At 41.0% G+C, this 17,427-nt stretch overlaps 1 protein-coding gene and 1 long non-coding RNA gene across 4 annotated transcripts in view; one reads left to right on the top strand and one right to left on the bottom strand.

Annotated features, from left to right (window-relative positions):
* efr3a (EFR3 homolog A (S. cerevisiae)) overlaps positions 1-17,427 on the top strand; it is a 255,814-nt gene that overhangs the window by 34,178 nt on the left and 204,209 nt on the right. The gene's annotated exons all lie outside the window — the stretch shown is intronic.
* The window catches only part of LOC149981663 (uncharacterized), a 190,775-nt gene that overhangs the window by 67,647 nt on the left and 105,701 nt on the right, over positions 1-17,427 (bottom strand). The window lies entirely within an intron of this gene.

Genomic DNA, 17,427 nt, shown 5'->3' with positions numbered 1-17,427 from the left:
GGGAGCTCCGGGGTGAAGTTTCTTCTAGGTGCAGATCTAGGATCAGCTTCCGCTCCCCCAATCCTATTCTTAACCATTAGGGGAAAAGTGAAACTGACCCAAGATCAATGTCTAGAGGTAACCCTACACCTGAATGGGATGTATGTATCTGATAATGTAGCATGGCACCTCTTACCTATTTACAGCCTCTTCATCCTCTGCGTTTGCTGTGTTTTACTGATCTGAGGAGAGAGATTTTAGGGCTATGACCTTTTGGCAAGGTGAAGAAATTACTTCTGAGTAAAATTCAGCATAATACTGAAAAAACCCCAACTATTGTCGTCTGTTTGTTGTAGTTCAGATGTCAGTTACTGTAAGGCTTCATCAGCTGATAACTTGTCAAGAGAAACATTTTCTCAATGAATGTCCACACATGTATCTGGGTTGGTGTGCAGATCACTGCCATGTTTTGTGTAAAGTTACACCATGTTGTGGAATGGATGGGTAGAGTTGCATTTTCACCGCTCATATTTCAGTCATTTCCTGTGTTTGGGCTATCAGCTCATTAACTATGCTGACCTAGTTAATTATGCTGACCTGTTCCCAGGCTAGTTCTTCACTGTGTTGGCCCTCTCCCTCCCTAAGACTTTCCATTTGGCCAACTGAAATGTCAACGAGCGCTCATCTGCATATTTCTGTCTCCAAGTTGTATTGAATTGAATGTCAGAATTTTCGGGTTGTCCGAAACAAAAGTCCTCCAAGATTAGATGAGGCTCTTTCAAAAGTCCTCCAAGATTTGAAAAATGTGCTGGGAAGTCCTATTGGGTGGGGTTAGTGTTCAGAGTAGTATGGTAAATTGCTCGTTGGTTTGGACATTATAGCTCAATAACAATAAGCACACACAGATTAGAGAGACATTCGGTGAAAAGCAGCATGGGCTGAAGTCCACAAACAATGCCTGTGCCTTCAATTAAATTAGGCAATCTGGGATTGATGCATCCATTTTTTTTACTTTTAAATTGAATATGTGTAGCCATTGATTTTATTTTTATTTAATTTAACCAGGTAAGCTAATTGATAACAAGTTCTCATTTACAACTGCAATTTAGCCAAGATAAAGCAAAGCAGTGCGACACAAACAACAACGAAGTTACACATGAACAAACGTACAGTCAATAACACAATAGAAAAAAGTATGTACAGTGTGTGCAAATGAGGTAAGGCAATAAATATGCCATAGTGGCAAAATAATTACAATTTAGTCATTTAAAAGCTGGAGTGATAGATGTGCAGAAGATTAATGTGCAAGTAGAGATACTGGGGTACAAAGGAGAAAAAAATAACAGTATGGGGTGAGTTAGTTGGATGGGCTATGTACAGGTGCAGTGATCTGTGAGCTGCTCTTACAGCTGGTGCTTAAAGTAGTGAGGGAGATTTGAGTCTCCAGCTTCAGTGATTTTTGCAATTCGTTCCAGTCATTGGCAGGAGAGAACTGGAAGGAAAGGCGGCCAAACGAGGAGTTGGCTTTGGGGGTGACCAGTGAAATATACCTGCTGGAGCGTGTGCTATGGGTGGGTGCTGCTACGGTGACCAATGAGCTGAGATAAGGCGGGGCTCTACCTAGCAAAGACTTATAGATGACCTGGAGCTAGTGGGTTTGGCGACGAATATGAAGCGAGGGCCAGCCAACGAGAGCATACAGGGTGGGTAGTATATGGTGCTTTGGTGACAAAACGGATGGCACTGTGATTGTATCCAATTTGCTGAGTAGAGTGTTGGAGGCTATTTTGTAAATGACATTGCCTAAGTCAAGGATTGGCAGGATGGTCAGTTTTACGAGGGTATGTTTGGCAGCATGAGGGAAGGATGCTTTATTGTGAAAAAGGAAGCCGATTCTAGATTTAATTTTGGATTGGAGATTCTTAATGTGAGTCTGGAGAGTTTACGGTCTAGCCAGACACCTAGGTATTTGTAGTTATCCACATATTCTAAGACAGAACAGTCCAGAATAGTGATGCTGGACGGGCGGGCAGGTGCTGGCAGCGATCGGTTGAAGAGCATGCATTTAGTTTTACTTGCATTTAAGAGAAGTTGGAGGCAGTTGGAGACTCTTGGAGAATATAACTTATGAATGTGTCATCAGTTTAGTTCAACTGACTTACCCCATCAGAAACCAAAACATAAGCTTGTTAGTAAACAATGTAATTGAAAACAAACTCTAAAGCATTGTAATAACTCTGTTTATATATTTGAGTACTTACGTTTCCCCATCCTTTAGCTTTTTACCAAATAACTGGCAGAGGTAAATGCTTTGTTGTGGTTTGAATCCCAGGTTGGATCTTTAATGTAATTTCAGTTCACTATGAAGTTTTCCAAAAGTTTCCCTTTATCCGTGATGTAGTTCCAGTGCGCCTTGGGCTATATTAAACTGTTTCCCGCTAATCCCACGGGACAGGATCGTTTGGGAATAGCACGGAAATTAGTTTTGCAGATCAGAGCCTCCGTAATCCATTTTAATTTACACACACACTGTTTTGACGGGACCGAACGTTTCTTCTGTCGCCAGATCGCGCTAGTGCCCCAGCAGCCCCGGGCCCAGAGTGTGGCGTGTGTGTAATCTAAACAGGCATGATGAAGCGTGACCCCCATCTAATGATTTCACCCGAGCCTGGCAATTGCTGGCAAAATCCCCTCTCCCATGCTTTTCGTTTTGGTCTTTCCGCACATGGTCAGAACGTGTACGCCATCTAGTCAGTAGTCAAAAGCTACAACATAGATGTGATGTTTTGGATAGGAATGTGTGACCTTCTTGGAAAGTCTTGAAGCGTTCGGAGTTTTCTCATGCTTGTTTTAATCTTGACACCAAAATACAATGCTCAGCAGTCAAATGTCATACCACTGATGGTATGTGTCATTTTCTTGGCTGTTATTGTAGGGATTCATGTATATTTTTTTACATGACACCAAATGACTACAAGACATGCTGTGCACTGGTGTTTCAGTGCCCACAACCCTAGTGCTATGACTCACTGGGTATAATTATTCATTATGCAAGTGGAGTTTTGTATTTTTGTATATTTATTACGAGGGCTCTTTGATGAAGGGGAGATTTAAGATATGAGAACGACTCATATCTATAATTAACCGTTTGACGGGGAGCATGCTGATGCTTTGAAATATGATCTGGAGCCTTTTGGTGGATAAGGAGGGAAAACGTGGTGGAATTTATTATTTGTTACTTGTAAATATTGCCTTGAGAGCAAAATGGTAATGATCTTGAAGTGGATTAATAAATGACTGAATGGAGAGCGAAGTGAAACAACCCTTAATGATTGCGCTCAAGACTCTTCATATTCACAATGCACAAATTTGATATCAAGGCAAATAGCTTGGGATTCCTTATAAGGGTTGCTATCTTTGAAAGCTTCACAGCAGGATCCTTCAAAAATGGAAAGTACATCCACACTCTTGGCATTCTTTCAACCAGCTTCATGAGGTAGTCACCTGGAATGCTTTTCCAACAGTCTTGAAGGAGTTCACACTAGAGGTCGACCGATTAATCGGAATGGCCAATTAATTTGGGCCGATTTCAAGTTTTCATAACAATCGGGAATTGGTATTTTTGGGCGGCAATTTGCAGATTTTTTTATTTTTATATACCTTTATTTAACTAGGCAAGTCAGTTAAGAACACATTCTTATTTTGAATGACGGCTTAGGAATGGTGTGTTATCTTTCTCGTTCAGGGGCAGAAAGACAGATTTTCACCTTGTCAGCTCGGGGGATCGGGGGATCTAAGAGTTAAAACCTCTTAGAGTCCCCCCCTACTTTGTGCAATTTCCGCCTGAAGACATACCCAAATCTAACAGCCTGTAGCTCTGCACAGAACCAAGGATATGCATATTCTTGGTACCATTTGAAAGAAAACACTCTGAAGTTTGTGTACATGTGAATTGAATGTAGGAGAATATAACACAATAGATGTGGTTTAGATAAAACAATGAAAAAAAACAAATTTTTTATTTTTATATCATCTTTAAAATGAACAAGATAGATAAAACAAACATTCAGATAGGAGGATGGGGACAATTTCAGTGAAAAATATAAGAGGGCAACAGTACTTGTGCAAAGTTTCAGAATGACAACTTCCGAAATGAGTGTGCTACATGACATTTGTCATGAAGTCACCCAGGTGTCCACACAAGTAGCCCAAATGTACACAAGTAGCCCAAATGTACCCAAGTGGCCAAATTTGTGAAGGTATACATTTTGAAACAAATGACTATATACAAAATACCAAAATGGTATTCTAACAAAAAAAAAAAAAATATTATTGATAAAAAAATATATGAAAGATATATACATTTACAAAATAACATGGGTAACTATTTACACACTTTCAATATTTGGAAGACCATCAGTCCTCTATCAAATCTATTTACATAGCCCCAGCCTAAAACTACCAAACAGCAAGCAATGCAGGTGTAGAAGCACGGTGGCTAGGAAAAACTCCCTAGAAAGGCAAAAACCTAGGAAGAAACCTAGAGAGGAACCAGGCTATGAGGGGTGTCCAGTCCTCTTCTGGCTGTGCCGGGTGGAGATCAGTGGTTGTAGAGGGTGCAACAGGACAGCACCTCAAGAGTAAAAATGAACAGTTTAGGGTTCCATAGCCGCAGGCAGAACAGTTGAAACTGGAACAGCAACAAGGCCGGGTGGACTGGTGACAGCAAGGAGTCATCATGGCAGGTAGTCCTGAAGCATGGTCCAAGGGCTCAGGTCCTCCGAGAGAAAGAAGGAGAGAAAGAGAGAGCAGACTTAAATTCACACAAGACACCGGATAAGACAGGAAAAGTACTCCAGATATAACATACTGACCATAGCCCCCACCAACTTTGCCAAAACTCTAGACAATATTCTGCTGCTGATGCCAGATGCCATAGCAGTCTCTTTCTGATGTAAAGCAGAGGGTCACTGAGCATGTGGTGCATGTGATGGGAGACTTCATCTTGCAAACACAGCAACGCCTCCATGCTGTGCCCTTTTGGCCCTAGGCACATCCATGCCTGCACAAATATATTTGGGCAGATTAACACTTGTGGCAGGAGCAGAAGGGACAGGGCTTGGTGCAGTGGTGCTGTAGCCAGCAAGCTCCTTGATGCTCCCTCCAATGTAGACTGATTTGGAGGAAGCATGCTGGCTGTGTTGAGATGTATGGGTTTGCATTCTACACAATACCATTTTTTTTTATATATCTATCTATCTATCTCTTTGTTTTTGCATTATTTAAACCAAATTGAACGTTTCATTATCTAATTGAGGCTAAATTGATTTTATTGATGTATTATATTAAGTTAAAATAAGTGTTCATTCAGTATTGTTGTAATTGTCATTAATACAAATACATTTTAATTTTTTTAAATCTGCCGATTTTTAATCGGTATCGGCTTGTTTGGTCCTCCAATAATCGGTGTCGGCGTTGAAAAAATCATAATCGGTCTACCTCTACTTCACACATATGCTGAGCACTTGTTGGCTGCTTTTCCTTCACTCTGCGGTCCAACTCTTCCAAAACCACCCAATTGGGTTGAGGTTGGGTAATTGTGGAGGCCAGGTCATCTGATGCAACACGCCATCACTCTCCTTCTTGATCAAATAGCCCTTACACAACCTGGAGGTGTGTTGGGTCATTGTCCTGTTGAAAAACAAATGATAGTCCCACTAACCGCAAACCAGATGGGATGGCGTATCGTTACAGAATGCTGTGGTAGCCATGCTGGTTAAGTGTGCCTTGAATCCTAAATAAATCACAGATTGTGTCACTAGCAAAGCACCATCACACCATCACCTCAATGCTTCACGATGGGAACCACACATGCGGAGATCATCCATTCACCTACTCTGCGTCTCACATAGACGAGGTGGTTGGAACCAAAAAACGCACATTTGGACTCATCAGGCCAAAGGACAGATTTCCACCGGTCTAATGTCCATTGATCATGTTTCTTGGCCCAAGCAAGTCTCTTCTTCTTCTTGGTGTCTGTTAGTAGTTTCTTTTCAGCAATTTGACCATGAAGGCCTGATTCTCACACACTCCTTGATGTGTCTGTTACTTGAACTCTGAAGCATTTATTTGGGCTGCATTCTGAGATGTATTTAACTTTCTAATTTATCCTCTGCAGCATAGGTAACTCTGGGTCTTCCTTTCCTGTGGCAGTCATCATGAGAGCCAGTTTCATCATAGCTCTTGATGGTTTTTGCAACTGCACTTGAACCTTTCAAAGTTCTCGAAATTTCTCTTGAAGTTTCTCTGGTTATTTGAGTTGTTCTTGCCATAAGGGCGGCAGGTATTCTAGTGGTTGGAGCAGTAACCAAAAGATTGCTGGATCGAATCCCTGAGCAGACAAGGAAAAAATCTGTTCTGCCCCTGAACAAGGCAGTTAACCCACTGTTCCCCGGTAGGTCGTTATTGTAAATAAGAATTTGTTCTTAACTTCTTATGGGCAGGTGGTACGGTAGCGTCCCACCTGGCCAACATCCGGTGAAATTGCAGAGCGCGTAATTCAAAAATACCAAATTCAAAAATTTAACATTCTTGAAAATATATGTTATACATCAAAATAAAGCTTAACTTCTTGTTAATCCATCCGCCGTGTCAGATTTCAAAAAGGCTTTACGGCAAAAGCAAACAATGTGATTTATCTGAGGACAGCGCCCCGCATACAAACACATGACAATCATGTTTCAACCAGGCAGGTGCGCCACAAAAGTCAGAAATTGCGATATAATTCATGCCTTACCTTTTGAAGATCTTCTTCTGTTGGCACTCCAAATTGTCCCAGAAACATCACAAATGGTCCTTTTGTTCGATAATGTCCTTCGTTATGTCCCAAAAATGTCCATTTATCTGGCGCGTTTGATTCAGAAATACACCGCCTACAAAGTATCTAATAAGTTACCTGTAAACTTGGTCCAAACATATCAAACAACGTTCCTAATCCAAAACTGTTTCCAATACCGGATAAAAACAACGTGAAGCGCGCTCCAGTTCACACGCATCAAAACAGTAGAGTCCACCTGGAGTGACTTACAATGAATAGCACTACTTCTTCATTTCTCAAAAGAAAAACATTGAACAATTTCTAAAGACATCTAGTGGAAGCCATGGGAACTGTAACAAAGGTTTCTAATAATAAGGGTATCCCATAGAAAACAAATGGAAAATCCTGTGATCTCAATTTTATTTTTTCCCTGGATGGTTTGTCCTCAGTGTTTTTGCCTGCCATATCAGTTCTGTTATACTCACATACATTATTGTAACAGTTTTATAAACGTTAGTGTTTTCTATCCAAATCTACCAATTATATGCATATCCTAGCTTTTGGCCCTGAGTAACAGGCAGTTTACTTTGGGCACGCTTTTCATCCGGAGGTGAAAATACTGCCCTCTACCCAAGAGAGGTTAACTGACTTGCCTAGTTAAATTAAGGTTAAATAAAAAGTTAAAAAATGGACTTTAACAAAATAGCCCTATCTTCTGTGTATACCACCCCTACCTTGTCACAACACAACTGATTGGCTCAGATGCATTAAGAAGGAAAGAAATTCCACAAATTAACTTTTAGCAAGGCACACCTGTTAATTGAAATGCATTCCAGGTGACTACCTCGTTAAGCTGGTTGAGAGAATGCCAAGAGTGTGCAAAGCTGTCATCAAGGCAAAGGGTGGCTACTTTGTACAATAATAGTGAAGACCTCAACACCATGAAATAACACAAATGTAATCATGTAGCAACCAAAAAATATGTATTTGAGATTTGAGATTCTTCAATGTAGAAAAAAGTAAAAATAAAGAAAAACCCTTGAATGAGTAGGTATCCAAACTTTGGACTAGTATTGTATATGGAAAAACTCAAGCCCCTTAACCAAACCAACACACTAACACTCAATTATCATTAACAAACATATCATCCACAGCATGAAAAAATGTACTTTACTTGAAGCCTGCAGGTATAATGCATCATGATGAAGTAAGTTTTAATACATTGTAAGACTTCTCATGAGCATGTTATAGCTGTCATTGATATGTTGTATACTGTATGTATCAGTCATAACATCTCTTGTCTTTACTATTCATAACATCTGTCAAATCATTATTATAATGTTGCCATGAACGTCTTGCGAAGGAGGGTTACCTTATGTTCCTACCAACTGTTCCCTGACCTGGTTGTTATTGAAAGAGCCATTCTAAAGAAAAACAAGAATTGCTTCTTGGAATGCCTTCTGGATAAACAAAGGTTATTTTAATCCCCCAGTCCTTCGCAGTTTCACTCAAAGCTGGCACTGTGAGGCTTAAGGCTTCCCACATGGCACCCTATTCCTTGTGTCCCTACCATAGGTCCCTGGTCAAAAGTAGTGCACTTCATAGGGATTAGGGTGCCATTTGGGACGTAACCTATGGGCTGAGTCGTCAATTAAGCTAACTAACTAACACACATTCACAGGCTCCCTTCTTTCCTCTGTGCTTTAATGTGGCAGGTAATTGCCAGCTACATAATGACCATCTTACAGGCTGGGCCTGGAAAGGTTGCCTGCTGACTGGCTTTTGATACACTGCATTAATGAAGTTTATGACTCTTGAGCCCTGGGGATCTGTCAAGCTCCCTTGTGCCAGGAAGATAACTTTGCTTGAAGCTCCCTTGTGCCAGGAAGATAACTTTGCTTAGGTGTTAAAGTGACCTCGCTTTACCTGTATGATGAGAATGTATTGTATACCAGAAAGCGCCTCTGCGTTAGAAGTGTCAGGGAAGGGGCAGCTGGGAAATGCTTTTGCAGAAGTTTGTTTGAGCTTTGAAGAGCGGTTTTGTCAAAGACCTGTTAGCAGTAATGATTGATTTTTTTTCCTTCTCCGCTGCGTTTTCTGTCTCTTTACTTTACTGGTGCGTAGTCTGTCTCATCCGCCATCTTTTTAGAGTACCCACTTTAGTACTCAGATAATTAAAACGTTTGTCATTACAGAGCGACTGCCCCTATAAATCAACTAATCCCTTTTGAAAATGGCCTATGTAGCATCAATATGAGTCCGAAACATTTATTCTAGTTTTAGAATTGACTACAAAGTGTAATTAGGATAATTAGAGTAATTAAGTCAGTCTTGTCTAAAACTGAGTTTGGAACCTTAGTGTGTCACATCGAGTTAATTAAGGTTGGGTTTGGATTACAATGTTAACAAATCATGCCCCCTTTTGCCAAACTCCACATGCAAATCGCCCCTCAGCCCGCTTCGTTCTGTTCATTAAGTGGGGCTCCGTTGTTTCATCGCCCCCAATACTTTCAAAGGATCGCTGCCATTTTAAACTGAATAGCCCTGTACGGATTGACCATGCAATGCATGCATCCAGCAGGATGCACAGCCAACTGGTTTGCATGCCCTGCCGATGGAACCTATCATGTGGAAGTTGGTTGGAGTTCGTTGGTCCCCAGTGGTGGTGAGTATACAGGTAGCTAGATCACGAATTGCTGGTTGTGCGTCTGTAGACTTTGATAATCATTGTCAGCTATGCAAGTGATGATAGTGACGAGTGACGTTAGCTAGCTAGCTACCCTAACGGTCTAGATAGTTACCTAGCTGACTAACGTTAGCCTAACTCGGTACAATGCCGATTTTGCTTGGAAACACAAAAAATTACAAAACAAGAAAATTATTAGTTGGAAAACCTTTTTGTATGATTGTGATGTCGCCAGATTGACTTTAGATGCAGTATAACTTTAGCCAGCTAACTAAGTTTGAGGGGACCACCGTATATGACCTATTTTAGCATTGCTAGCTATTTTCTTTTACAAAAATTGCTAGTAACAGTAAAGGCAACATTGCCATCTCTATAATGAATTTGACTACATCATAATATGGCAGATTCCTATTAATTATATGTTATCCTATTTCCATGCCACTAAGGGCTCTATTCAATCCGTATCTTGGAAGTTCAGCTTTACAGCGTGATTTAAATAAGAAAGCAAAGTTTCCGCTCTAGCTGAGACTGCGTTCACGGTAAACGCTTCTCAATTCAGAAATTACCTTTTACATTTCTATCGTGGAAAATGTAATGCTTCATCTTTACAGATTGAATAGAGCCCTACATTTTTGTGTATTAATACGAAACAGTCACATTAGCCTCTGAGGTGCAACCCCATTTCCAGGGAACAAATATATATTGGATGCAGCTATGGTGGTACTAGCTAACTCGTGTCTGACTACAACAATGTACTAACTAGCAGCAACAAACTCCAGCCATCCCAGGGCCATAGCAAAACTTGTCATAGCTGGTTTCATAGTATAATGGCGTCCCCGGCCTGAATCTAATTCAATCTCGAGCCAGTCAGCCTACATTTGTTAAGCATAGATTTAGCATCCAAACAAGGTTACGTTTTTTCTCAAACTATGTCTATAATTGAGGGTTGATGACAGTCGTTGACCCTGTTTTTCTGTTAGACAAAGTGCATAGTTGGGTGCCAGACTGATCCCCTGGTCATGAACGGATGCCGGGACCTACCAGGTGGGTATCATAACATATCCAGCAATGTCATTGCAATGGTTTAGTGACCTCCAACAATAATTTAATTCACTGTTCACTTGCCATTTCACAGCTTGTCAGGCAATACCTCCGACTAAGTGTCATGCGACACAATTACCCTTGCGACACCACCTCCGTTGTTGCCAGACTCTCCCTCGACTCCTATGAAAAGGACACGCCATCATGAGGCCTTTGATAGTGACCCGAGTTACTGCCATGATGACAAACGGCTTCGACAGGTAGTGTATGTTATGTGAAAAGTCCTATTCTAAATTAGTAGGCTAATTCCCCAGCAAAGCAGATGCAGCTAGTAGAGTCCTTTTGGTTGTGAAGCGCATCATAAAAAAGCTTCTCATTTCTTTAGAACAAAATGGCATTTACCACTTGGCTATCTATATATCACCCTGTCACAGGTCCTCACAGTCAACACCACCTCATAAGATTGCCTGCTGCAGTTGTTCGAGAGATGTCCAGTTTACAGCAAAACATGCACCATAGAGAAGACCAGAAAGGGGAACCTCTTCAGCATCATCCAAACATCCAAACATGCCCTCACTGCATTCTATTTCACTTCACATTTTATCATATCTGAAGTGAAATAGGAAGGTGAGTGCAACGACCAGGATGGTTCCACCAGGCTAATCATAACCACCATTGATAATGTAATCAGTGGTGTGTGTCTGACCGACCAGTATCTTCGATGAGCCAGGAGCAGATCTACGCTACTTTGCCCATCAATTCGGCCTCTGTCAAAGACCTCACCTCCAGCCTCACCTCTTGCCTGTACTAAAAAATGTCTGCAGCATTGAAGGTCTCCAAGAATACAGTGGCCTCCTTCCATTTTAAGAATGATGAAGTTTGGAACCACCAAGACTCTTCCTAGAGCAGTTGGCAGACAAGGTCCTTGGTCAGAGTGGTGATCAAGAACCCGATGGTCACTCTGACAGAGCTCTGGAGTTCTTCCTTCCAGATGGACAACGATCCAACAATCAGGCCTTTATGGTAGAGTGGCCAGACGGAAGCCACTCCTCAGTAAAAGGCACGTGACAGCCTGCTTGGAGTTTGCCAAAAGGCACCTAAAGACTCTCAGACCATGACAAACAGGATTCTCTGGTCAGAAACCAAGATTTAACTATTTGGCCTGAATGCCAAGTGTCACGTCTGGAGGGAACCTGGCACCATCCCTACGGTGAAGCATGGTGGTGGCAGCATCATGCTGTGGGGATGTTTTTCAGCGGCAGGGACTGGGAGACTCGTCAGGATGAAGGCAAAAATGAACGGAGCAAAGTACAGAGTTCTTTGATGAAAACCTGCTCCTGGGTGCTCAGGACCTCCGACTGGGGCAAAGGTTCATGTTCCAACAGAACAACGACCCTAAGCACACAGCCAACACAACGCAGGAGCGGCTTTGGGACAACTCTCTGAATGTCCTTGAGTGGCCCAGCCAGAGCGCGGACTTGAACCCGATCAAACATCTCTGGAGGTACCTGAAAATAGCTGTGCAGCATTGCTCCCTATCCAACCTGACAGAGCTTGAGAGGATCTGCAGAGAAGAATGGGAGAAACTCCCCAAATACAGGTGAGACAAGCTTGTAGCGACATGCCCAAGAAGACTCAATGCTGTAATCACTGCTAAAGGTGCTTCAACAAAGTACTGAGTAAAGGGTCTGAATTCTTATGTAAATGTGAAGTATCAGTTTTTTTATTTCATAAATTAGCAAACATTTCTATTGCTTTGTCATTATGGGATATTGTGTGTAGATTGATGAGGAAAAAACTACAATTGAATCAGTTTTGAAATAAGAACTTAACAAAATGTGAAAAAAGTGAAAGGGTCTGAATACTTTCCGAAGGCACTGTATGTTTGTGTCAGATATCACCTAGCCATAACTGCCATTGGTAATAGAACCGTGACTGTGCATGTGTTCAGAGATGCAGAGAGACATGGCACTCAACACATCCACAAGGACGTGATTACTAATAATACTGTACAGCACAAATGTCCAGTAATAGCAACACCATTTTCATTCCACGTGTCACTGACAAACTTATTATTTCTACAGATGGACTGGAGATGCTTTTGCCATATTTCAGCCTCATTCATGTGATAGGGAGACCATAGTTGGGAGGTTGTATCTGACCTGTTCAAACTTCAACATAGTACCCGTTCGTGTTTCAGATATTACCTAGCCTAACTGCCATTGGTAATAGAATAGTGACTGTATGTGTTCATGGAAACATTTATAGAGCCAGCACACAGATTTGCAAGATGATGTGATGAAGTCCTGACTGACAGACAGACAGGCTTGATATTGAAGTCTCTAAATGGAGAGAGACCTGGCACTCGGCATTAAACTTTTACTGGACACAACTTTTACTTGTGTTGTCTTTTTTTATTATTGAATTGAATGGTATTAGTAAATATGGGGAGGGAGAAACTATATGTATTTTGCACCAGGATCAGGGAACTCCTGTTGTGTACGGGACACCACACATGCAGATATGACCACCATTTTTGCCAAGGTAGCCCTATTACCACCAGACAAAATGCAGATAGGCACAGAATGTGTAATAGCTGGGAATGACAATGAAAGGCGCACATTGTTATATTGGTAGAAGACTGCCTCTATGGTATTATGTAAATTGTTGTTCATTCTACATGGACCTGTTGCTACATTTGAAAGTTATCAAAACAATTTAGTTTAGGATATCTATATACAGTTGAAGTCTAAATGTATTTGGCTAATGTGTATGTAAACTTCAAACTCACTTTCTCACAATTCCTGATATTTATTCCTAGTAACAATTCCCTGTCTTATGTCAGTTAGGATCACCACTGTATTTTAACAATGTGAAATGTCAATAATAGTAGAGAGAACGATTTATTTCAGCTTTTATTTCTTTCATCACATTCCCAGTGGGTCAGAAGTTTACATACACTCAATTAGTATTTGGTAGCATTGCCTTTAAATTGTTTAACTTGGGTCAAAGTTTCGGGTAGCCTTCCACAAGCTTCCCACAATAAGTTGGGTGAATTTTGGCCAATTCCTCCTGACAGAGCTGGTGTAACTGAGTCAGGTTTATAGGCCTCCTTGCTCACACACACTTTTTCAATTCTTCCCACAAATGTTCTATAGGATTGAGTGATTGGCTTTGTGATTGCCACTCCAATACCTTGACTTTGTTGTCCTTAAGCCATTTTTCCACAACTTTGGAAGTTTGCTTGGGTGTATTGTCCAATTGGAAGACCCATTTGCAACCAAGCTATAACTTCCTGACTGATGTCTTGAGATGCTGCTTCAATATATCCACATAATTTTCCTTCTCATGATGACATCTATTTTGTGAAGTGCATCAGTCCCTCCTGCAGCAAAGCATCCCCACAACATGGTGCTGCCACCCCCGTGCTTCATGGTTGGGATGGTGTTCTTCGGCTTGCAAGCGTTCCCCTTTTTCCTCCAAACATAACGATGGTCGTTATGGCCAAACAGTTCTATTTTTGTTTCATCAGACCAGAGGACATTTCTCCAAAAAGTACAATCTTTGTCCCCATGTGCAGTTGCAAACCGTAGTCTGGCTTTTTTATGGCAGTTTTGGAGCAGTGGCTTCTTCCTTGCTGAGCGGCCTTTCAGGTTATGTCGATGTAGGACTAATTTTACTGTGGATATAGATACTTTTGTACCCGTTTCCTCCAGCATCGTCACAAGGTCCTTCGCTATTGTTCTGGGATTGATTTGCACTTTTCACACCAAAGTACGCTCATCTCTCAGAGACCGAAGGCGTCTCCTTCCTGAGCGGTATGATGGCTGCGTGGTCCCATGGTGTTTATACTTGCGTACTATTGTTTGTACAGATGAACGTGGTACCTTCAGGTGTTTGGTTCAACCTTGGGAGTAAGTTCCAGACTTTTGGAGGTCTACAATTATTTTCTGAGGTATTGGCTGATTTCTTTAGATTTTTCCATGATGTCAAGTGAAGAGGCACTGAATTTGAAGGTAGGCCTTAAAATACATCCACAGGTACACCCCCAATTGACTGAAATGTTAATTAGCCTATCAGAAGCTTCTAAAGCCATGACATCATTTGTTGGAATTTTCCAAGCTATTTAAAGGCAGTCTACTTAGTGTATGTAAACTTCTGTCCCACCGGAGTTGTGATAGTGAATTAATATGTCTGTAAACAATTGTTGGAAAAATTACTTGTCATGCACACTGTAGCACACCTAACCGACTTGCAAAAACGGCAGTTTGTTTAACAAGAACTTCGTGGAGTGGTTGAAAAACAAGTTTTAATGACTCCAACCTAAGTGTATGTAAACTTCCGACTTCAACTGTAAATTCAACAATTGCATTCTTCTCCAGTTAATCTCTAGGCTACGGTCTTATTCATAGCTTCATTGCTTAGATGTTACTTTCTTGCAAACAAATGTCATCACCTATCCTTTTTTAAACCCCAATACAATAGGCTGATATTATTTCATTAATGGGTTGATGACCAGTCTTTGTGGAACAGAATGCTTATACTGTATCTCTCAAGCATGGGCTTCAGCCAGGAGAGCCTGTGGTATTCCATGGGTTTTGATCAGTTTTTTCCTTGGCATATTTGAGAGTTGGGTTTTGAGTTCTAGTAATGTCCATTAACATGTGGCATTTAGTTTGTAAATTATCTCTCTCTGAACACACACTGACTGGGGTAAAGTTAGTTTATTCTTGGATATCTCTATGGGTCTAGTTTTGTAATGGGACAATATTTTTGCATTTCAGCCAGTTCCTTATTTGTTTTCAAACCTTATTTGTTTTCACTGATTACATATTTTGTTTTTCTGCTGCTCATAAAAACAAATAAAATGTAGTCTTGGGGGTTTGGTTCGATGTGGATGTGTTACTGCAGACCATATCGAGTTAGCAGCTGCCGACTGTGATCAGGATGGATTTCTTAGAACATGTTTACAATTTAATCTTCAGCAAGCTGTTACACAGTGTGTAGCTTGTGCTTTATTTGTGCCCAAAATCACTAGATACTTCCATCTCTGTGTTTGTCAATGAAGGTAGTTCGTAGTAGCTAGCGTGCACATTGAGAAGCCAGGCCACTTTAGCCAAGTCACAGACGAGTAGCAGAGTGTGTCCTTCTGTACCATTTTTTTTTTTTTTTTTTTTGCTTTACAACTTTTTCACTATCTACTACCTGAGTGTTGGTCTGTCTATCAGTGTTTCATAGCGAGTCAAGTTACAAAACAGGTTGCAGCAGGACACAGGATGCTCGCTAATGGGTTTTGAATTTTGGAGTATTGACAGCTGGCAGTTGGGATGTAAGTGCGCATCCTCTCAATGCAAATTTTTCCCAAAACATTGGCAGACTTGCATGATCACAATCAAGCAAATCAGGAAGTGGTCACTCCATGAAGGGCTTAAGGGTCAAGTGTTCGTTCAACATGTCATGGTGACGTGTTGTCTCATGTAAACAAGACACCACGTCATAATGGGAAGGTCTGTCTGGAGATTCTGCTGCCACGATTGAATAGAGTGCAATCAGTTCATCATTACAATCCTGTGTTGGTGGGCAAATCAGCATGATTGTAATCCAAAACTTAACCACTCTAAACAGTTAGTTTAATGGTTGTGATAAGAGAGAACTGAGGATGGATCAACAACACTGTAGGTACTCCAAAATACTGTACAGAATAAAAATATTCCAAAACATGCATCCTGTTTGCAACAAGGCACTAAAGCAATACAGCAGAAAATGTGGCAAAGCAATTAACTTTTTGTCCTGAATACAGTTATGTTTGGGGCAAATACAACACATTACTGAGTACCACTCTACATATTTTCAAGCATAGTGGTGGCTGCATCATGTTTTGGGTATGTTTGTCATCGGCAAGGACTAGGTTTTTTGTGGGGGATGAAAAGAAACAATAGAGCTAATCACAGGCAAAATCCTAGTGGTTGTCTGAATTCCAGCAGACACTGAGAGAGGAGTTCACCTTTCAGCAGGACAATTACCTTAAACACAAGGCCAAATCTACATTGCAGTTGCTTACCTTGAAGACGGTGAATGTTCCTGAGTGGCCAAGTTGCAGTTTTGACTTAAACCTACTTGAAAATCTATGGCAAGACTTGAAAATGGTTGTCTAGCTATGATCAACAACCAATTTGACAGAGCTTGAAGAAGTTTGAAAATTATAATGGGCAAATGTTGCACAATCCAGGTGTGGAAAGCTCTTAGACTTACAGCTAATTGCTGCCGAAGGTGCTTCCACTCTGGGGTGTAAATATTTATGTAAATTAGATATTTCTGTATAACATTTCCAATAAATTTACTAAAGTTTCTTAAAACATGTTTTTTGGAATCTACTCCCTGACTATCACCAAAATAATGCTACCTATACTTTTTTGTAAATTTTGGCACTGGAATGAATGTTTCTAATATCGACGATACATAGGACATTTTCAACCAAATAAGTAGTTGTTTTGCGTTGTTGCCCTTTATTATAGAAAGTGTTACTGTTCATTTTTTTGTGTGTAAAGTACAATTCTATGGTTGAACTTTTTATTTAATTATTTTTTGTTACTTTTTACCCCATTTTATTTGTCCCCAATGATTATGTAATTGGTAGTTTAGTCTTGTCCCATCGCTGCAACTCCTGTACGGACTCAGGAAAGGCGAAGGTCGAGAGCTAGGCGTCCTCCGAAACACGACCCCGCTGAGCAGCAATGCTTCTTGACACACTGCTTGCTTAACGCAGAAGCCAGTTACACCAATGTGTCGGCAGAAACACCGTACAGCTGGTGACCGAAGTCAGCGTGCATGCGCCTGGCTGCCACAAGGAGTCGCTAGAACGCGATGGAACAAGGACATTCCAGCCGGTCAAACCCTCCCCTAA

This window comes from Oncorhynchus mykiss, chromosome 8, assembly GCF_057628025.1.
Source record: "Oncorhynchus mykiss isolate SJ-2025 chromosome 8, ASM5762802v1, whole genome shotgun sequence".
NCBI lineage: Eukaryota > Metazoa > Chordata > Actinopteri > Salmoniformes > Salmonidae > Oncorhynchus > Oncorhynchus mykiss.
The sequence above is the reverse complement of the archived record's forward strand: the minus strand, read 5'-3'. Positions and strand labels throughout refer to the sequence as shown.